This window comes from Pteronotus mesoamericanus, unplaced genomic scaffold (genome assembly GCF_021234165.1).
Source record: "Pteronotus mesoamericanus isolate MK-2021 breed Mesoamerican mustached bat unplaced genomic scaffold, CSHL_Meso_final scaffold_54, whole genome shotgun sequence".
Taxonomy (NCBI): Eukaryota; Metazoa; Chordata; class Mammalia; order Chiroptera; family Mormoopidae; genus Pteronotus; species Pteronotus mesoamericanus.
The window spans coordinates 42,702,614-42,725,506 of record NW_026555321.1 but is presented as its reverse complement, the minus strand read 5'-3'; the positions used below and the strand labels follow the sequence as shown (position 1 = coordinate 42,725,506).

The 22,893-nt window shown below is 36.5% G+C and overlaps 1 pseudogene; it reads left to right on the top strand.

Annotated features, from left to right (window-relative positions):
- Positions 1–20,643: 20,643 nt before the first annotated feature.
- Positions 20,644–22,048, top strand: LOC129088513 (corepressor interacting with RBPJ 1-like; annotated as a pseudogene).
- The last annotated feature ends 845 nt before the right edge of the window (positions 22,049–22,893 follow it).

Genomic DNA, 22,893 nt, shown 5'->3' with positions numbered 1-22,893 from the left:
TAGGTTTTAAGAATAGTAAGTATAAAAAAACTGTTTTGTAGGTTAAAAGCAGTTTAAAATTAATAATTACATATGGTTTGTGGTTCAACTTACCATGTACTGAAGATTTCCTAAATGCCAAACACTATAGTGGCAATTGGCACATTGTATCATTTAATGCTCCCAAGAAATCTTTGAACATTATCCTTATTTTACAATTGGAGAAACTTAGCCTGAGGGAAATTAATGAACCTCTCCAAGGTCAAAGAGTTAGCCAGTACCAAAGCAGGGATTCCAACCTAAATCTCTCAATCACCACAGCCCTTTTTCTTTTAAGGAGGAGGGAGTGAGGGAATGTGGGGGGAGAGAGAGCGCACGCGCGCATGAAATGTTCTACTTGTTTATGCATTCATTGGTTGATTCTTGTATGTGCTCTGACCTGAGATCAAACCTGCAACCTTGGTGTATGGGGACAATGAACCAACCAGCTGAGCTACCCAGCCAAGGCACCGCAGTCCATTTTATTTCCACTGTATCACCCTACATTCTGTATACATGTGCTTTTTTTATAATCCTTTTTATATTACCATTGGCAAATAAAACAGGAAAAGGGAAGTGCCTTTTGAGATACGTCAGGACAGTAGCCAAGTCATTTCTCAGAGCTATATTTATGTTCCCAACAGTTCAAGGGCAAGCTTTGTTTTCATCTTTAAAAGTTTATTTTTCTGCTATTAATTTTGAGGATGCATGGAAAGCAAGTTTACAGGCTAAGTTAAATTGTAAAAGGCAAGATACAATGAGAAATAATGTACTTGGATTTCAATGAATCATTCAGGCTTTGTAATGTACAGCAAATTGAGCTCATCCAGAGAAAATGTAGGTAAAATGAGTTTAGGAGCAAATAATAGAATGTGGGAAAACATTTTAAATGGAATAATGCTTTAGCTTAATATTTAAGAAACTATTTTAAAAGTTAAGGGAGAAAAATTCCCATAGAATTTACTAGTCTATACAACAGTCAGAGCAAAACAAACTTGACATGGTAGATGAGGTGATGGCTATGTTGTTACAGGTTTATAGATGAAATTTTAAAAATGATAGTCACTATTTTTGACATGGTTAGGTTGATGCCAAATGTCACTCATAAGGGTTTGCCTACCTTCCCTTAAACATTTTCAATATTATTAGATTAAGTGCTCTCTAAGGCATAAGTGAATAAGAAAAGCCAAGTCTGAATGTTAACTCCACCTTTATTATCTTAGTAATGGAGGGAAGGCATCAACTTCTTTAAGCCTTTTGATCAACTAAAATTGAGTTAATAATAAATAACACATCACAGAGTTTTTAAGAATAAATAAGATGGTGTATGTGAGAAGTTTGTAACCTGTAGAGCATTATAAAAATGAAAATTAATAATAATAATGATGATAGGAGTTAAAATAAAGTGAGAAAGTAATTACCTACAGGAAGTATTATGATCTCAATTATATAAAATTAAAATATTTCTGTTTATAAATGCATAAAAAATTAGAAATGTAATGTCAGTACCATAACTATTGACTTGCAAGGATATCCATGATATTAAGTGAAAAAAGCAAGTAGTGTACAGCACAATTCTATTTCAATAACAACAGACAATACATCTGTGTTTATATGCTTGGATATATTTGCACAAAAAAGAGAAATTTGTGGAGTGGGTCATTTCAGGCTAGCAGGGGAGTGATGTGGAGAGATGTTTAACCTTCATATAATACACCACACACACATATACACACGTGCACACATAACTGTATATCATTTACTGTCTTAACCACAAGTAATATTATATTTGCAACTGAGAAACAAAGAGAATTTTGAAAAACAATATTAGCAATAAAAACTCTGAAAGCAATATCAATAACAAAAAAGTTACCAAGGTGTGCAGCAGCATCCATCGATGGAATCACATCTTATTAGCAGTGTTCTAGCTGATGATCCACATACTTCCATTTGTCTTTGGACTGTCAATCCAAACCATCAAAATGAGGCATTTGTATTCTACTGAAACCGTTCCCATAATGTCAAAGCAAAGAGTACACTGTAGGATGTGTACCTAGCCTAAGGATCCAGGAGCACTGGGGCATCTGACACTCTGGTGGAGTGATTCAGGAGGGGTGGGAGGGGGAGAGGCTGTGAAAGACCTCAATACACAACATGAAACTCTATAAATGTGGGGGCATCTAGGCCACCCAAGAACTGGATCTAGCTGAGTGGCACAGGGAAGCCATTGCATGTGTATTATATTGATGTGCTTAGTTTCCAGCCTCTTCAGGTGTATATTTCCCACCTACTGTTAGTAGGGGGAAATTAGTGAGCATGTTTTCTCTTTCTTTTTAATTCCCTTAGAAAAGGCTCTGAAAGTGTAAGAACTCTAGAAAGGAATGTTGACTGGAGATACAAAATAAGCACTTATGTTTAAGGGCTCCATGTCAGAGAAATCATAATGAGAATTAAAAAAATGAGCTTTAAAGAAAAACGTTGCACTCTTTCTCTGCTTTGTAATCCCTTTGTTTTCCATTTTTATAAAGATCTGGTCCTGTGGAGAGAAATTGCAGTGTTCACTAGAGTTGATACCTATGTAACAAATCCAAGAAGAAATTGGGAAGATTTGGGAGGGAGGTGAAAATATTTGTGAGCAAGGCAGTATTTACGGAACTTTCACAAAAGTGAAAGAGATCATAACACTTCCTGTAGGTAATTACTTTCTCACTTTAACTCCTATCATCATCATTATTATTAATTTTCATTTTTATAATGCTCTACAGATTACAAACTCTTCTCCAGACCGTTTTTAAGTTTCCCCATGCTTTTGGAATACTCCCCTAGATCTTACCCACTACTCAGGAAAGGACACTTTACCCAGAAGAAACATTTACTCAGCTTCTGTAAATAAAGAACACAATAGTGTCACTTCATTAAGAATGTTGCTGTTCCCTCCAGAAACACTTCTGCAAACATAGTGACCTCTTTATTCTCACTGAGGAGCCCTAAGTTACTTTGCTTTGGTGGAAATTTGAGGATGGAATCTGTCTTAGTTTTTCCAGAGGACCCTGCCACATCTTCACAACAGCATTCCAAGCCACAGAGGCAGAGCTTTGAAAGAGGCCAAAGGCTTTGAAACTGATATTCTTCTATCTAAATTGAGAGATGAGCTGGTACACAGAGGGGCGCTCTTCTAAACTACCTAAACAAACGACAGAGAGTTAGTGTTAAGCCAATGAGGGCGGCTCTTTGTTAAGAGGATTGCTCCAGCTGTGTCCTTGCAACGGCTCAACATAAAAAGCTTTGGCTTCTCCACAGAAAGATACAAACCCAAAAATGGTCCTTTGAACATGAAATGTTGTCTGTAGTCTGCACATAATATATTGGATTCTGTTGTAGCAATACTTATTGGGTCTAAGATGTCTGGGGTCCTCAGGACAAAGAAGGCTCAGTTTGGGGACGCGAACAAACACATTTAAAGCCAGTCTTTCCTTCACTTTCAGTATACAAGAACAGCACCAGTAAATCACCGGTTAGTGCTCAGAAAACCTAAAAGTTACATGAAAGGAAAATTTCCAAGGGGAGAAATTCTCCAAAGGTGGGCAAAAGAAGAGAAAATAAATTAAAGCAGTAGAGGAGTTGCCAATTTAATAATTTGAATAAATTTAACTGTATTTCTCAGGAGCATCCAGCACTAGAAATGCTGGCTCCCCAAGGTTTTCTCCTCTTTGTTTCTGATGAGATATTAGGGAAGATTAGTCCCCCCCATAGATTTAGGGCAAGAAAAAGAAGTTCTTACAGAAACAAAGTTGAAGACAAAAATTTTAATGAAAATTGAAGTATAGATACTCTATTTAAAATGTGGTCATCCTTTTTTGATTTGTTTTATGAAAAACTGAGAAAATTAGATTTAAAGAATCCCAAAACACCAATTCAAAAGAATCTATGCACCTCAATGTTCATAGCACCACAATTTATAATAGCCAAGTGCTAGAAGGATCCTAAATGCCCATCAGTATATGTGTGGATCAAAAAACTATGGTACATTTATACAATGGAATATTATGCAGCAGAAAGAAAGAAAGAGCTACTACCCTTCACAACAGCATGGATGGAATTGGAGAGCATTATGCTGAGTGAAATAAGCCAGGGGGACAAAGACAAAAATCATGTGATCTCACCTATAAGTGGAACCTAATCAACAAAACAAACAAGCAAGGAAAATATAACCAGCAACAATGAAAGAAAAAAGAAACCAACAGAAACAAGAGGGAAGGAGGGGGTGGGTAGCAGGGAAAGGAAGGGGAAAGGTCAAATCAAGGAACAAGTATGAAGGACACAGGGACTGAACCAAGGTGGGGAGGAATTGAGGAGGGGAGAGAGGGGTGGGTGGAGCAGGGGAAAGTGATGGCAGGTAAATGGAGACAAATGTATATGAACAATAAATTTTTTTTAAAAAAAAAGCTTTCTGAATCTCAAAGAATAGGCTTTTAGAGAAAATCTTAAGGAGCTTTAGAAAATCTTAAGATCTGTCAAAAGGTAGTGAAATGCAACTAGGTGAATTTAGAGAGGTGACAAGTTCAAATGTTGATGCAGCGATGAGCTTGAGAAGATACCAGGAGCTAAAAGAAATTCTTTGGCACCCTAGGGAAAAAAAAACACAATTTTTTTTTCTTGGTACCTAATGTAGCAATTTTTAATATAGTTTACAAAGGGAACAGTTCTTTAGTTCCTGGAGTTTACGGTTGATATAAAACCTAGTTGGCTGTCTCTTTGGAAAGCAATGATTATACTAGCATAATTAAGATATTTACAAGAAAAATGGGTACACATTCTTAGCCATGATATAACTTTTAAATGTCATTTTCAGGAAAAGTCTAGAAAATTAGGCATTTGTAAATACATTTGAAAACAATTCAGACAAGCAACTTTTACTTTACAAAAGTTTGTTTTAATGCAGCAAGGAGTTAAGGTTTAGTAAAAAAGGCGAAAGATTTGTTCGTTTTGAAGAGAAACCAGAGTATGGGAGTTAAGGTTTAAAAAGTGTCACCAATACACTTTACAATGATTGATCAAACTGGAGAGAATTAAAACTCGAATCCTGCTTAGTGTCTGGTTTCCATTTTCTGTGAGAGCCATCACTCAAAACTCCACTGTAAGTCTGCAGTGAAAGGGCTCCTGGGGAGCTGGGCAGCGGCTGCGAGCGCCTCTGCTGCTGGCCAGCTAACCGTGCCCTATCAGTGCAACTGCTACTTTAAACAAGCCCTTCAGACCAACAAATAGCAGTTTCTAAGAATAAATATGTCTTCTTCACATCTATTAAGTAAAACTGTGTGTCACTGGTGAATTAATTTATGTTACACACATCACAAAGGAACTTGGAAAAGACAAGTGCACCAGTTATTTTTATTGATTGTACAGATAACTTGATTGTCCTTGCTTCATCAAATTTCTTTGTGAGGTTGGAAATGTGATTACCTTGAATGAACCTACACAGTTCGGTTTTTGTTTGTTGGTTTTTTTTTAAAATAAAGACATGTTTCTAGTGAAGAAAGTGGCTATGAGAGATTTACCTTGGAATAAACTGACTTCAAAGAACTCTGGCAAGTCATATGTGACACATCCACATTCTCTGTCCCCTGCACCCACTCTTTCCTTCTCAGCCTCCCTCTTGGTGGAATGGGTCCTTTTTCATATCATTACATCAAAGTTGTGTCATGCAGGTTGTGCTATTAACAGCAGAGAGCCTGGTTTTATATAACAGAGTCCATTCCAAAGAATCTAAAAAGTTTAAGCCAAATTCCATAGAGGGATATTAGGTACCAGCAATTCTGATTCCTTATCACCTTCCAGAACAGACCCAGGAACAGTGATTTCCCCAGCTTTGATCATACAGGGAGGGTGAGAAGTCCAAAAAGAAGAGAGGAAGGGAGGATGACTATGGGAGAGGGGCCTCAAGCTGACTCAGATAGGCTAAAAGAGCACAACGAGAACAGTTTTAAAATGTTTAGCATCATACTATGCAACATTTGCAGTCAGCTACTAATAAGGTTGTATTTTTCCCTAGCAATGGGCTCTATACATGCATGCCTCTTAAGACACTACAGAGTATAATAGAAGGTTTCATGTCGAATGGGAAATAAATTGCTAAGTGTTCAGAAAACAAAATATCCTATTGTACACATTGCAGTATCCTTGCTTCATTAAAATGTAGACTATTTAGGGTTATTTAAGTTATCAGTAACAGAAAGATGGCTTTAAACCCATCCTCCCTCCCTCTAAAGGAGACTGGGTCCCCAAGGATCCATTTATTAAGAATAAGCTGAAGTGGGTAAGCCAAAATGACAAAAGTAGTAATCAAAGTTAGAAAGCCAAATGAAGTCAGCTATAAGATCCTGATTTTCATTTTTCCCATGTACTATAAAAGATATTGTATATAGATAGAGACTCTTTACGAAGCATTTATGACTTGAGATTGCTCTTATGAAGGCTGCATTATGACTGTATTGTGTATTATGCTGTGTTAGCTGCTCTTACAGCATGATTCATAAAATCAGGAGAGAGTGAGTTCTTCTGAATCCTAATTATTGTAACTATTTCAATCACATAGAAAGAAAGAGGGAAATGACACAGTGATTATCTTATTATTTGATCCTTAAACAAGTACAAGTATTTCATATCCTACTAGGTGTCCAGGCATGTTAGGAACTTAAGGAGTAACATTAGTCTTTCATCCCTCTGACCTGGCACAGTCACCTTAAGTGATACCAAGATCAAAGCAACTTCCTGACCCACCGGAAATTACAGCTTGGCTGAACAGGCAGCTCCTGCAGGTTATGGGAATGGCATTTTAAACTGTGCTTCTACCAGAGATATGACACCGTAGATACTTTGTGGATATCGTTACTTTGGGTTTTAGGCAAAATGCCACTTCCTCAGAAGGCCTCCCTTGATTTGAGCAAAGCTTCCAAACATTTCTCCTTTCCTCATTACTGTCTCTTACTGCACCCTATTTTTATTATACTTAAAACACAGTGTAATTAGATATTTATTTTTCAGATTACATAGCAGCAAGCACAATAGATATTTGTTGAAAGAAGGAATGTTGTCAATGGTGACTTCACAAGGCTCTCCTCACCAGGAGAGAAGTTCTCAGTGCCTGAGTGTGAGCTTCAAAGAACCCCCACCTTGCCCGCCCCCTTCCTGCCTCACGAGAGCTTCACCTAAAGCTGCCACCTGGGATGACCCCATGACCCAGGAGGAAGTTACCTATAAACCTAAGTGTCATCATTCTTCCTAGAACTCAGGAACTAGAAAATTCAAACAAGCAGCTCTCCTGGGGAAATATATGAACAGACAGCTCACATGAGAAACAATATATAATAATAAATCAACATGGAAATAAATGTATACAACATCAAAAAACATTAAATAAGTGTTAATGAAAGCATACTTGATTCTCTGTTTCCAACTTATACACAAAAAATGTATAATTTTGTTTAAAAACAAAAAATGTTTTTAAAAAACCATAGCAACTAACGCAATGAATATGAGTTTGAGGTGAAATAGGTACGTTCATCCATTGAAATCTGTCCCTATCCTTCTGGAAAAGACAATAAGAAGGGGGAGTAATGATGATGTTAATACCTTTTGACCCACTCTTTTGAATTCATAGTAAGAGATAATTCAAAAGAAATTTAAAAGTTAATATGCACAAAATTACTTCAGTGATTTGTATCATTGCATGTTTGGGAAAGATCTATATACTCACTACTTAAAGAATGTTTATAGTACAAAAAAAGTGATAGAAAGCAGAATCAAAGATTTTGCAAATGAAATGAACACTAGGGAAAGGAACATATTATAAGCAGACTACAAGATAATACATATACTATACTTGCATTCATTCAAAATCTACTTATTAAACACCTATTGTATACCAGACACTATTCTAAGAGCCAAGAATCTATTTACAAACAAAACAAACTCTCCTCCTTAAGCTTTCATTCTAGGTGACAGACACAGACAACAAATCACTAGGAAATAAAATTGGTGATGGATTTCCATCTATGACAATAGCTCATTACAGTCATCCTCCAAATATATTTCTGTAAGCAAGTAAAATAAAATAGTTGTGTTCCTAAAATAGAACCCTTTTAAATGTTAATGTTTGTTTTACTGATAATATATATGCTAAGTTTGTCTCTTGCAAGAAGCCATAAACTCAAGGAAGTTCTATTTCTCAAGCAAAAACATCAAGGATTAAATTAAATTTGGAAGCAAGCACACTTGATTTTATCTGTGGGGTTTAACCTACCTCTTCCCTTCATACCCTCATTGTAATTTTACTTGGTTTAAATAAAACCACATTTTTTTCAAAGCTGAAATTCCCAGAAACTATATATAAAGTAGTTCAATCATTTTCCTTATTTGGCAAGTTTACCTGCTTTGGGTCTGTCTCCCCCACTGAAAGGCAAGCCTCGTGGTGGCCAAGGCTTAGGGTGCCTCATTTGCCACCACATCCCTAGTATCTGAGACAGTGTCTCACAAAAACCATAGCATCATTCAGGTCTCTCTTTCCCTTATATCCCACATCTGATCTGGGTCTACCTGAAAAATGCCTTCAGAATTCAGCCACTTCCCACTACATTTTTGTTGGGAGATAGTCTTCCAGGGGTCTTTACATTTCTGCCCATTAATAAAGAAAAACAGATAACTTTTGTTCTGGACTATCTTTCCATGAAGGCAGGTAGAGCAACCACCTTGGAAGATAGTGATAATGTCCCCTCTGAAACAGAGGGCCGGTTTGTTTACCATCCATGCCCTGACCAGCATGGCTCAGTGGGTTGGGCATCGTCCTACAAAGCGAAAGTTCACCAATTCCTGTTCAGGGTACACGCCTAGGTTGTAGGCCAGGGCCCCAGCTGGGGGCGTGTGAGAGGCAACCAACTGACATCTCTCACGTCGGTGTTTCTGTCCTTCTCTTTCTCCATCCCTTCCCCTTTCTCTAAAAATAAATAAATAAAATCTTTTTTAAAAAAACAGAAGGCAGGTTAGTTTGCCATCTAATATAGTAATAATAGTGTCACTCTGCAAAAGAAAGCAAAAGTTAGGCATTTGCTTATAGTCCATTATAAAAGATAGGAGTTTCCTAAGTTAGGAGTTTGTTTCCCTTGGCTGTGACACAAACTTGCCGCATGCACAGTGTCCACTTGGGCCACACTGCATTCCCCTCTGAGACTTGGGGGCCACGGGGGTAAGTCAAACATGAACTGACTGCTATGTTATGAGAAATAAAGTTCTTTGCCTCTGATCCACAAGTCTCGTATTTTCTGCCAGCATTCAAGAAACTAGCTAATTTGATAACTTGCAAGTAAGTAATTGGATAAAATCTCAGGCCCTCACAGTTCATGAAAGTCCTCCACCTCTATCCAGGCATATTTCTCACTGCAACCCCTTACCAGGTCTCCAGCCTCTGCCCTGGCTCCCTTATGGGCTTTCCTGCAATGGGCAGCCAGAATGATCCACTGAAAACCAAGTCAGATAGACCAACTCCTTTACTTAGAACCCTACAGTGATTTCCTGTTTTGACAAGGCCCTGCAAACTCAAAGGCTCTGGCTCCCTGCTGTCTGTCTCATTTTGTTCCACTCTCCCCACTGTTGCATGAGCTCTAGCCAGGTTGGTCTCCTTGATCTTCTTTTAGGCATGTTTTCCTCTCAAGTCCTATATACTCACTGTTCCCTCTGCATGAAATTTGGATAATTCCCTCAACTCCTTCAAGCCTGTGTTCAAACATAGTTTTCTCAGTCAGGCCTTCCCTGATCATTTTATTCAAAATTGCATATGTTTGGGAAAGATCTCTGTACTCAATACCCACTTCCCTGCCAGCCTCCTTTTCTGCTTTATTTTTTTTCTAAAGCAGTTTTCAGTTTCCAATATATCATTTGCCATTTATTTTTGTCTCTTCACACAAGAATACAAGCTCCATAAGGGCAAGGTCTTTGTTTTGCTCATTTCAGTATCCCTAATCTAGAACAATTCTTGGTGCATAATTGGTGCTTAATAGATTCTTGTTATATAACTAAGAATGAACTTCTAATCCATTTCAATATCTTATTAAGCTATGCCACTTTGAACAAGATACATAGCTTCTCTCAGACTTAGTTTCCTGTCTGCAAAAAGAATCATCTTGTGCTGGCTGGGTAGCTCAGTTGGGTAGAGCATCGTCCTGATACACCAAGGTTGTGGGTTTGATCTCTGGCCAGGGCACATACAAGAGGCAACTAATGAATGCATGAATAAGTGGAACAACACATCGATGTTTCTCTCTCTCTAAAAAAAAAAAAAAAAAAAAAAAAAAATCAATTAGAGACAGAGAGAATTGCCCTGACTTTTGTGGCTAGTTTGTTGGCAACTGATCGATGCTTCTCTCCCTCTTTATTCCACCCTTACCTTTTCTCTAAAAATTCTAAAAGTAAATAAATACAATCTTAAAAGAAAATAAAAATTTTAAAAAGAGAATCATATTCTTCATATGATTGTTACATGGATTGGATTAAGTAGACATTAAAAGCATTTACTTGGTATTCAACTAATGGCATTTTTCCTTAGTAAGATCTCAGTGAAACTTATATTAATCTCATACATTTTAGTATCACCCAGGAAAACTTGATATATCTTATATGTCACTAAGCATATCTTTTCATCTTTATACCCTCAGCACACAGCCCAGTTTCTAGCAAACATTAGTCATTCAATGGATGAGAGTTTATTTGTTTTGCTTTCTCATTAAAAATTAACATATTTTTAAAAATTGGAAAAAGTAAAGAAGACACAAATCACCTATAGTCTTCCCATAGTACATGACTGTCATTAGTATTTTTATTGTATTTTCTTCTGGAATTTTTTCTTAGGACATTTTTTATTGCAGTTATAATATGCATATTTTTTTAAAAGATTTTATTTATTTGTTTTTAGAGCAAGGGAAGGGAGGGAAAAGAGAGGGAGAGAAACATCAATTGGTTGCTTCTTGTACGTATGTATCCCAACCAGGGACTGAACCTGCAGCCCAGGCACATGCCCTGACTGGGAACTGAGCCGGCTACCTTTCACTTTGTGGTACAATGCCCAGCCAACTAACCACACTAGTCAAGGCATATGCACACATATTTTTTTTCTGCACTTCCAGCAATTTCCTTTTATTTACAGTTTGTGTTCAAAGCAAATCAATTCCATAACATGAGAAGTTATTATGAATCAAAGCATAAATATACAAACAATATACAATCCCAAATAGATGCACAGCATTCAATTTTGAAATAAAGGTAATGTTCAGGAACGTTCATATACATGCACAGTAGCTTGAGATCTGTTGGCTATGGTGTTCCTGTGTAGGTTTCGAAAGATGAAAAAAATGACTTTATTTATTAAGACTATTTTGGCCATAGTAGATACTGGAACTTCTAGGCATCAGTGTGTGACCATGAGAAAAAACTTTAAGGAATGTCTGTTTTTTAAAAGGTTCTGCCCTGGCTGGTGTGGCTCAGTGGATTGAATGCTGACCTGCAAACCAGAGGGTTGCCAGTTCTATTCCCAGTCTAGGACATGTGTGTGGGTTGCAGACCAGGTCTCTGTATGGGGTGTGCGAGAGGCAACCACACATTGATCTGTCTCTCCCTCTCTTTCTCCCTCCCTTCCCCTCTCTCTAAAAACAAATAAAATTTTTTTTTAAAAAGTTTCTGAGCATCAAGGCAATTGTGAAGATTTGCTTCCAGAATCAAGCCTGCATTAGGTTTTGGATCAGGTTCTAACTATAGAAAAATATTGACCTATAACAGAAAGTGTTCCAAATGTGGCTATTTTAATCCATTGTTGTTTTTTTTTTAAGTATGTACGGAAGGAGTATAAAATTTTTTCTGACTTTAATGTAAGCTTCTGGTCTTCACTTCCTAAATACCTAATTTACAGTTTTGGTTCCTTCATATTATTTGCTTTTTCAGTTTTAAGATTTGTCAACTTTCAAAACTGATCATTTTCCAAACTGTAAAAAGTATTCAACATATGCAGAAATGAAAAGGATTTTGCAATTAGTTCAGGTCAGTGTAATTCTACTTTTTGGAGTTAGTTTAACTAAGGGAACTTGGCAATCTTGTTGAATATAAGCAAAATTTACTCATGATGCTTAGATTTGGGGTAGATTCCAATCCATCATTGCCCTGGTGCATATCAATTACTATGCAAAAAAAAAAAAAAAAAAAAATCAAATGCTATGTCAAATCCAAAGCCTCAGAGGAAAGAGTTCAGTTCCAAAGAGACCAGTGTTCGCTTAACAATGTAAAACTTTATCTAGATTTTCATCCACATTAAACAATACATTGAGGATTTACAGGAATGCCTGGAACTTCCTCCTAATGTACATATAAATAGAACCATGGGTTTTTGCATTACCTATTATATGGCCTTATAACTGTAATGAACCAAGGAAAACTAACTCTGTTCCAAATTTCGTCCTTTTTCTCTAGATAAGATAAAATCTATTAATTTTCAAGGTAGAATTTTATGTGTTCATATTTTTAAGCCACATTTAAGGAAATCACCTCTGAACTAATTTTGAATGTGTTTTTCTTCACATTGTACATGAAAACCCATCAGATTTAACAGACATTCATCATCTAGTGAAACCTTGAACATGCTCTTCAAACCAATCAGTTTTGAGATCTTCAGTATTTTCTGTGTCAATAAAATTAGGGGTGGAATTAGACTCAACAATGTCCTGTTTTTTTCCCTTGTCACACTAGATTCCCTTTAGATCGGGTTTAGAAGATGGAGAAGGGTAGACGTTTCTTGGCCCAGTCCCTGTAACAGCAGAGATGTAGAAGAGAGAAGGAGATCACAGAGACTGGCCGTTGACTGCGGAGCACCATCACTTTCCTCGGTAGCGGCATTTGCGGGGCTTGGGTTAGCCGCGGTATTGAGGGAAGGGTTCCTTGCAGGCGTTACAGCTATTGTTTGATTTGAATAAATCCGCGTGGGTAGGAGCAGTGCCAGAAGCAGCAGCCCCAGTCCGAGCCTGGCTACCACGGCTCTATCCACATCTGCTCCATCGGTGCACCCACCGAGTCTGGTAGCTCCGCGCATGGAAAATTGCTGGTTTCCAGCGAATACAGGCAATGTGGGGCTGTGCACACATTTTTATACTATGTTTTTTATCACTTACTTTTTGATGTAAACATTTCTCCATATTGCTGTGTTGTCTTTCCAACCATTAGTGTTTTGATGGCTGCATCATTTGTCCAATGTCAAATACATGTATTACGGTTTACTTGGACATATTTTCATTATTGGTTATTTGCATAATTTCCAACTGTTCACTTTGATAAATTTAAAAGGATTAAAGAGGAAAGAAAGAAATCTACTTTTCTCTCTCTTCAGAATTACAGCTTGTTTGACCCTTTTGAGGGAAAAGGAACTGAATTCCTCTACTCTGCATTTGTAAGAGAACACTTCTGAATAATTCATGGGTACATAGTGATGGAAAAGATATACATCATCTAGCTGATTATTAACATAATGCAGCCAAATGAAACATTATCCTGAAAAGTCACTTACTTGCAGCTGTGAAAATGAGACTGAACATTTTAGAAAGAGGTCTTATTTGAAATGTAAATAAATACATTTCAAAATTATTTTAAGGCATTGCCTAGTACAAATTTTCTGTAAATGTGGTTATTTGGGTTTTTTCCCATAAAAATGAAAAGTCAGTCTTTGCAGTTTACCAGCTTAGTGAATAATCTGGAGAGTAACGTAGTGAATTTCTAAAATATCTATTTTTTTAAAAGCTAACAGTATCACCTCGATTTCTGTATATAAATGTTAGTTTTCTTTACACCTTAGTTAGGTCACATGAGAAATGACTCACATTGTAATAAGAAAACTATGTGCTAATTACTTCAATTACTGATAATGTTCACTTATACTATTTCTGAAAGAAAGGTATACTTCTTATACCCAAAAATAGACACTATAAAGAGATGAAAAGATAAGTATAAAAACATTTATTTTATAAAGGGCTGAACAAAGTAAAAAGAAAATGGAAGGGTGGAGCACTGGTAACAGATTCTTTGTGTACTGAATGCACATATATTTCAAAATCCCAGAAGATCTGGGTTCAAATGTTTTTTTCCTTCTCTCCCCTCCCTTAGCTCTTGTGTTTCAATCTATGTTGGTTGCACTGGAGGCCTAATTATGTCCTGGTTGCATAGTTGCATGCTGACTTTCCTTTTGCAGTTCTGTTCAAAACTGTTTCCTGGATTCAGTGTCTTCCTATTCTTGGTTTTTTCCTAATTTTGGTTAAAGTACATCTTCCAGGGTCTTCTAAGAAGTTGAATGTTTTGGATACTTGCATATCTGAAAAATATCATTATTCTATCATTTATCCTACCTGATTAATCTCTTAATAGATTAAGAGGCTGGGCATATACTCTTAAAATTTTGAAGGTATTGCTCCAATGTATTTCAGCATCAATTATTGGATTTGAGAAATCTGTGATACTTAGATATAAGGTTGGAGGTAGAGGGTCTCAGGGAGTGAATCTGGCTGTCAGATTTCTGAGATTAGGGTGAAGAGGGCAGGCAGTACTGAGAGTCCCATTGTTCAGTAAAGTGACTCACTTATCCCTGTTTCAGTCCTTGTGTTGGTACTTCACCACACTCTGTCTAATGTCACAGACTTCAAGCCTCCTCCAACAAACCTGTTGTTCCTGAGAGCCAAGAGACCAGGGTCCAACACCTTACATGCCTTTTCTTTTTATCCCTACATATGCTTTTCCCCCACCTTCTGCAACACTTGGTTCTTCCAAGAGCTGAGCCTCCAGAGAATATCCAAGGGGAATCAGTCCTACCTCCTCATCTGCTTTGTCATCCCCAAATTTTTCATCCATTCTTAGCTCCTCTCTGTGCATTCTGTCCTTGTGAAATAAAAACTTTGTTTTATTCCTTTATGGTCTTTTTCTAAGAAGTTCTGAAAGGAGGAAACACCTTTACTCTTTAAGTGATAGCACATATTATTTTCTTTCTGAGGTTTCCCTGACTCCAGATTCCTCTGATCTAGTATTCAATTCCTCCCTCTAAGTTCTCAGAGTGCTCAGAAGAGATTTCTAGTAACTACTTTCTATTCTTTGTTGATCTCTTCTAAAAATACTATATCTCTACTCATACATTTGAGCACTTGATCACATTTTATCTCAGTTTGCCTATATTTCATGCATCAGAAGTCATCTCATTATGGGACAAAAAATTACATTTATTCTTAATCCACACCCAAAGATATATGTATTTATTTTAGAGAGAGAAAGGGAGAGAGAGGAACATCAATGTGAGAAACATTGATTGATTGCCTCCCATATATGCCCTGAATGGGGGTTGTACCTGCAACCTAGATAGGTACCCTGGCTGGGCATTGAACCCCCAACTTTTCGGTGTATGGGATGATGCTCCAACCAACAGGGCCACCAGGCCAGGGCAAGGCTAACATTTCTTATACAGCTCCACAATGCCTAAACTAGGTGATCTCAGACTTAGTGTGCTAAGGATCACAAAGAGAACTTAGCTTAAAATGAAAGTTCTAAGACTTCACCTCAGAGAAATTTAATAGACTGCAATATATTCCTGGAATCCTGATATCTAACAGGCACAACTACATGGTTCTGACATAGGCAGTTTTGGACCATATCATAGGATAAACTGTCTAAGGACACTCAAAAATGAGCTGATTACATTGGTTGATTTGTTATTCTTCCCTATTTTATCTTTAAAAGGTTGGAGTTCTGACTTCCCTCTGGATGTCATCATGAATCTGACATACATAAATTTATCTTTTTCTTTAGACTTCTTATACATTTTTCTTTTAATATTACAAATTTCACAAGTTTATAGTCAGCCATATAAATTATAGCTCTGTTATTTTGTTGCCCTTAATTTATTTGTTACAAGGTTTTGTTTTGTTACAAGGTTCACAGATATTCTAGTTATAAAATTCCTGGATTTGGTAAATGTCTTGGTAAGCTGAGGCTGCCATAACAAAATATCATAGACTAAATGGCTTAAACAACAGAAATTTATTTTCTCTCAGTCTGGAGGCTGGAAACTTGAGAACAAGTTACAAGTATTATAGGATTTCAATGAGGACCTGCTTGCAAGTTAGCGCACTTCCTGGCTTCCTGCCTCCTCACTGTATGCTCACAGGACCGTTCCTCACTGCCTACAGTGGAGAAAGGTAGAGAGAGAGATCACTCTCTCTTTTTATAAAGCCAACAGTCCTATCAGGTTAGAACCCCTCCTTTAAGACCTCTTTTAACCTTAACTACCATTTAAAAGCCTTACCTCCAGCCCTGAGTAGGTGGCTCAGTTAGTTGGAGTGTTGTCCTGTGCACCAAAAAGGTTGCAGATCTGATCCCTGGTCAGGGCACATAGCTGGATTGTGGGTGCAATCCCTGGTCAGGGAGCCTGCAGGAGGCAACTGATCTCTCTCTCCCTCTCTCTCTACCCGCCCCACTTCCTCACTTCTAAAAATCAATAAATAATTAAAAAATAAATTAATAAAAATAAAAAAATAAAAGCTCTACCTCCAAATACTGTTACTGTGGAGGTCAGGGCTTCAACATATTGATTTTGGGAAGATATGGCTTAATCCAGAGCAGAAAACTAATACATAAAATACATGTACATATGTGTACCCAGTTCTTGACATAGTACCTAGAATATGACCAGTGTTCAATAAGCATTGTTTTATGAATAAAATAGCCAATATCTAGAAAACAAAGGTAAAAATAACTAAGAAAATAAGAATCTTTGTTGTGCTCTGCTTTACACAAAGTCAAGGTATGAAAATGTGGAAATATGCATACTGATATATTTGATATAAGAGAAAAAAATGAATTCCCTAAGACTTCCTTTTGGGCATATGAAGCATTTAAAAATTCTATTTATACTTGTTTTCTTTTTTAAAGAAATGGTATTAAGTAAATTGAGGTACATATTTAAATGGATAATAAATCCAGATGATGTTAATAAAAGGAACAAGTAATCATATTGATAATTTGGGTGGTTTATCTTCAAAGGTTTCATGAAGATGTGATTTTCAATAGTCTAAAGAAGAGGCAGGTGGAGATTCAGGCACTGAAGTTAAATACATTCACTGTGTTTCACTGGCCAAAGTCAACTCCCATGACTGAATCTGACTTTAAGGGTGCAGAGAGCATAATTCTCCCTTGTGTAAGAAGTGAAGTGGTCAATTGATAGCAGGACACCCTGCCACAGTAACTGTAAGAGCTTTTTCAATGCAAAATCAACTGTATTTTCCAAGTTATTTGTTGAAACATTTTATTTTTACTTATTTGATTGTTAGCAACAATTTCTGACCACTGCATAGAAACTGAAAGCAAGAAACAGCTTAGAGTTCTACAGCCCCTGGTAGATGTGCAGCAATTTCTTTTCCACGCCTGTCTTCGATATCTGAGTGAATATGAAGAGATAATTTTGACCTTTGAGGCTTCAGAAATGATTGAAAGTAAAATAAGTATGGTCCCTTGCTTTGCCTGAAAAAGCCACTAGCTGAAAGTGCCCCCAAGGGAAGAACAGCATTTAACCACAACCCGAACAAAAGAGAAATGCTGGCTCTCACCAATCTGCTGAAAGCTTCCCTCAACAGATTTCTTCTCGTCTTTGCCTCCTCTGAGAGCAGAGAGTTTAATGAACAGAAACAGAAATCTAATCCATCCATCTAGCATGACATTTATAATAAAGAGATACCCATCCTCAGGACAGTAATCTGCTCCATGAATCCTGAAGCAGAAACACTTTCTTGTCTTGGAAGTAATGGTAAAGTAGGAAAATCAACATTCCCTTCACCGTGAGCCTCATCTCTTAGAGCACTCCAAGGTGGGAGCTGTAACTTTCAGTACCACTTTAACCCAGTCAGAACTTCATTGGAGTTGTCTCATAAACAGTCAAGTATCACTAACAACTCTGAGAATCATGGTTCTATACCACATTCCAGAAGAAATAATACCCGAGTAACATAATTTCTAAATGAAGAGTGTAAAATTATTGGGGGTGGGAATGGGTTATAAGATAAAAGGAAAGAGAAGTTATTTAAATGTGCTTTTTTATGAGTGTTACAAAGTCTGAAGCTATTTTATTTAGCTTGATTAGGGGTAAGACCTTTGTCTTCTTGCATATGGTAAAAATATTTCTTCTGTTTTGTTTTTGCTATGTAAAAGTTCTTTTTATCAGATTAAACCATCATTTCCCTTCTGAATTTCATGAGGATTCCACTCATGTTTTCTCCTACTCGTATGATTTCTTTTTTTTAACATTCAAATCTTTAATCTATTTGAAATTTATCTTAACATTCAGGCATGAGAAATATATTCAATTTTATATATTTCCACATGGTTATTCAGTTTATTCCCCCACCAAAAAATCCATCATTTCCACTGATTTTGGATGCTGCTGTTATAATGTATGTAACAGCATAAAGCGTTGCCAAATCCAATTAGGTCTACTCATGGGTTTCCCTTCTGTTTTGTTAGTGTGTCTACCTATTTGGGCACCATGATCCCACTAGTATAATTATGTTTTAATGCATAGTAGGTCTATCTCACCCTTATTCTTCTCTTTTCCAGTGACTTCCTATAATGGTTATTGAAATTTATAATCAACTTTTCTATCTCTATGGGGGAAAAATGATAGTTTTATGGTTATTGTGTTAAATTTATCAATTAAGTTAGGGAAAATGGACACTTTTTTATTGTTTCATCTTTCTATCCATGTACATGGGTACATCTTTCTATGTATTCAAGTTAATTTTTGTGTCTTTTGAGACTGTTTTATAGTTTTCTTCAATTTTGTTTTGGATATTTCTTCTTAATTTTCTGTTTGGTCATTTTATTTTGGCTATAATTTTTAAAAAGTCCCCTTTTCTATAACATCTTCTAAACAGTTTCATTCTTTACATAATAAGACTACTGTTTTGAATACTGATTGAATAACCAATACTTTAATAAATTCTCTTATGACTTGTATTGGTTTTTTCACTGATGCTTGGGCTCTTTGAATATAAAATAGTATCATCTAAAACTACAGATCATTTTTTCTGAATAGTTATGTTTCTAATTGTTTACTTTGTCTAAGAATATTGGTTAATATCTCAGTAAAATGTAAAAAAAAAAAAATGTGTGCTTAGGGCTGCCAGACAAAATATGAGATTCTCAGTTAACTTTGAATTTCAGATAGATAGTAACCAATTTTTTAGTGTAAATATGTCCTAAATATTGCCTTCTTATCTATGGGAACATTATCCTGCTCACTATAATGTTTTTCTTTTTCCTGTACTAACTGCAGTCCTTTTTTGATGTTCATATTTTGGTAAAATGAGTTTTTCTACACTTAGTGAAAAGGGTGGGTCAGGATATTAATACTCAACTGGAAAATAAAATTTAAGAAATAACCCTAATAACCAAAGCATCAAAAAGCATAAAAATATAGAGGTAAAATTAATCAAATATTTGCAAGATTTGCACTTTGAAAACTATAAACACTACTATAGGAAATTACAGAAAAGTTGAGTTAATAGATATGCCATGTTCATGGATTGAAAGACTCAATATTAATGGATGTCAGTTCTCTCCGAACTTATCTTTAGATTGAAGCCAATCACATAAAAATCCCAGCAGACTTTTTACAAAAGATTTTATTTATTTGTCCTTAGAAAGGAGAAAAGAAGGAGAAAGAAAGAGAAACATCAATGTGTGATTGCCCCTCGCATGCCCCACACTGTGGACCTGGCCCACAACTCAGGCATGTGCTCTACACTAGGGTTTGAACCAGCGACCCTCTGGTTTGCAGGCGAACACTAATCCAATGAGCCACACCAGCCAGGGCCAGACTTTTAAAAGAAACTGATAAACTAATTTAAAATTTTATATAGATAATAACAGAAAGATAACTAGGACATCTCAAAATATGCGGAGATTAAACAACAAACCTCTCTCATTTTTTAAACATCACACTTCTCAATAAGACATGGGTAAAAGAAGAAATCTCAAGAGAAATTTAAAAATATTTTGATCTAATTGAAAATAAAAGTACAACTCTTCAAAATTTATGAGATGCTGCAAAAGCAATGCTTAGAGAGAAATTCATAGAACTGAATACATATATTAGAAAAAGGGAAGATCTGAAATTCATAATTTAAACTTCTACATTAGGAAACTAGAAAAAGAAAAGTAAAGTAAATCCAAAGTAAGCAGAAGAAAAGAAATAAGAATTAGAGCAGAAATCAATGAAAGTGAAAACAAGAATTCAATAGAGATAATCAATGAAACCAAAAGCTGGTTCTTTGAAAAGACTGAAGAAATTGATAAACCTGTAAACAGACCAATAAAAAAAAGGAAACAAATTACTAGTGTCAAAAATGAAAGAGGTGACATAATTACACATCCTATGGACGTAAAAGAATAACAAAGGAATACTATGATCAGTTGGTCATAGTAAATTGAAAGGTTATAGTGAATTGAAACTCTAAGAGTTTGTTTACATTGCTCTCAGATCTAGCAGCTGATTTCTGTATATGTTTCTCCAAGATGGGGAAATCCTTCACCAATTTCATGTCCAAGAAGGACTTTCATCCCACCTCCAAATCCAATATCAAAAAAGTATGGATGGCAGAACAGAAAATATCATATGATAAGAAGAAGCAAGAAGAATTAATGCAGCAGTATCTGAAAGAACAAGAATCATATGATAATAGATTGCTTATGGGAGATGAACGTGTAAAGAATGGCCTTAACTTCATGTATGAGGCCCCACCAGGAGCTAAAAAGGAAAACAAAGAGAAAGAAGAAACAAAAGGCAAGACTGAATACAAATTTGAATGGCAGAAAGGAGCCCCACGAGAAAAATATGCCAAAGATGACATGAACATCCGAGATCAGCCCTTTGGTATTCAGGTTCGAAATGCGAGGTGCATTAAATGTCACAAATGGGGCCATGTCAACACAGGCCGAGAATGTCCTTTGTTTGGTCTTTCTGGAATCAATGCAAGTTCAGTTCCTACTGATGGCTCAGGGCCATGGATGCACCCCTCGGAGCTAATAGCAGAGATGAGAAACAGTGGGTTTGCATTGAAACGAAATGTACTGGGGAGAAACTTGACCGCAAATGATCCATCACAGGAATATGTTGCAAGTGAGGGTGAAGAAGATCCAGAAGTCGAATTTTTAAAGTCACTAACAACCAAACAAAAACAGAAAACTCTCAGGAAATTGGATTGACTTGAGAAGAAAAAAAAGAAAAAGAAAAAAGATAGAAAAAAGGAAAAGCTTCAGAAGAGCAGAAGTAAACAAAAAAAACATAAAAACAAATCCTCCTCCTCCTCCTCTTCCTCTTCTTCCTCTTCCTGTAGTGAGACTTCAGAAAGCAGCAGTGAGAGTGCTAACAAAGGAAAAAAAATACAAAAGAAGAAAAGAAAGAAAAACAAGTGTTCAAGAAATAAAAACAGTGATGTAGAAGAAAAGGACAAGCCTAGGAAGAGAAAACTTTATGAAGAACTTTCTAGCAATCACTGTAACAAGGAAAAAGCCAAGGAAGAGCCTAGATTTTTAAAACAAGAGAGTTCTAGGAAGACTAGCAAATGAAGTCATTCTGATTTTGACAGAAAGTCCAGAAGCCATAACCACTGCCTAGAGAAGAGAAGATCTGAAAGAAATGAGAGGAGCAGCAGGAGCCAGAGCAGAGATGAGAGGAGCAGGAGAAGCCGGAGCAGAGATGAGAGGAGCAGGAGAAGCCGGAGCAGAAGTCACAGTAGTTACAAGCAAAGGGAAATAAGAAAATGGCCATAGCGAAGTCCCAGTGAAGAGCAGAATAGAAGAAATGACACCAGAAGCCATGGCACAGATATATACAGAAAAGGAAAAATGCAGAGAGAACGAAGCAGAAGTAGAGAGTAAAGAGAGACTGCATGCGACAATTACCTGGGAATAAAAATATCTCCACTTCCTTATCAAATACCTTTAGCAAGGGCTAACATGTACTATTGTCTTCCTAATAAAAAAACTCTATTTTAATTCTCAAAGAAAAAAGAAAAAGAAAAAAGAAACTCTAAGCCCACAAATTTGAAAACATAGATGAAGTGGACCAATTTCTTGACAGGTATAATTGCTAAAACTTATATAAGGATAGACATTTAAATAGGCCAATATCTATTAATATATTAACTTAATAACCTTTTGAAACATAAAGCACCAGGCCCAGATGGGTTCACTGCTAATATATATACGAAAGGAATTATACTAATTCCCTACAATCTTTTTCAGAGAATAGGAACAGAGAGGATGTAAAACAACAGGAACTCTCATTTATTGGTGGGGAGAATGCAAAATGGTACAGCCTCTTTGGAAGATAGTTAGGTGACTTCTCATAAAAATCAAACATATTCTTAACATATGATCCAGGACTCACACTCCTTGGTATTTACCCAAAGAAGCTCAAAATGTATGTCTACACAAAAACCTGCACATGGATGTTTATAGCAGTTTTATAGGTGCCATCAGTAAATGAGTGGATCAAAAAACTATGGTACATTTACAAAATGGAATACTATGCAGCAGAAAGAAAGACAGAGCTACCACCCTTCAAGACAGCATAGATGAAACTGGAGAGCATTATGCTAAGTGAAATGCCAGGTGGTGAAAGACAAATACCATGTGATCTCACCTGTAAGTGGAACCTAATCAGCAAAGCAACCAGGCAAGGAAAATATGACCAGCAACATATTCAAGAAAGAAGAAACCAACAGGGATGGGAGGGAGGAGGGAGGGAGGAGGGTAGTGAGG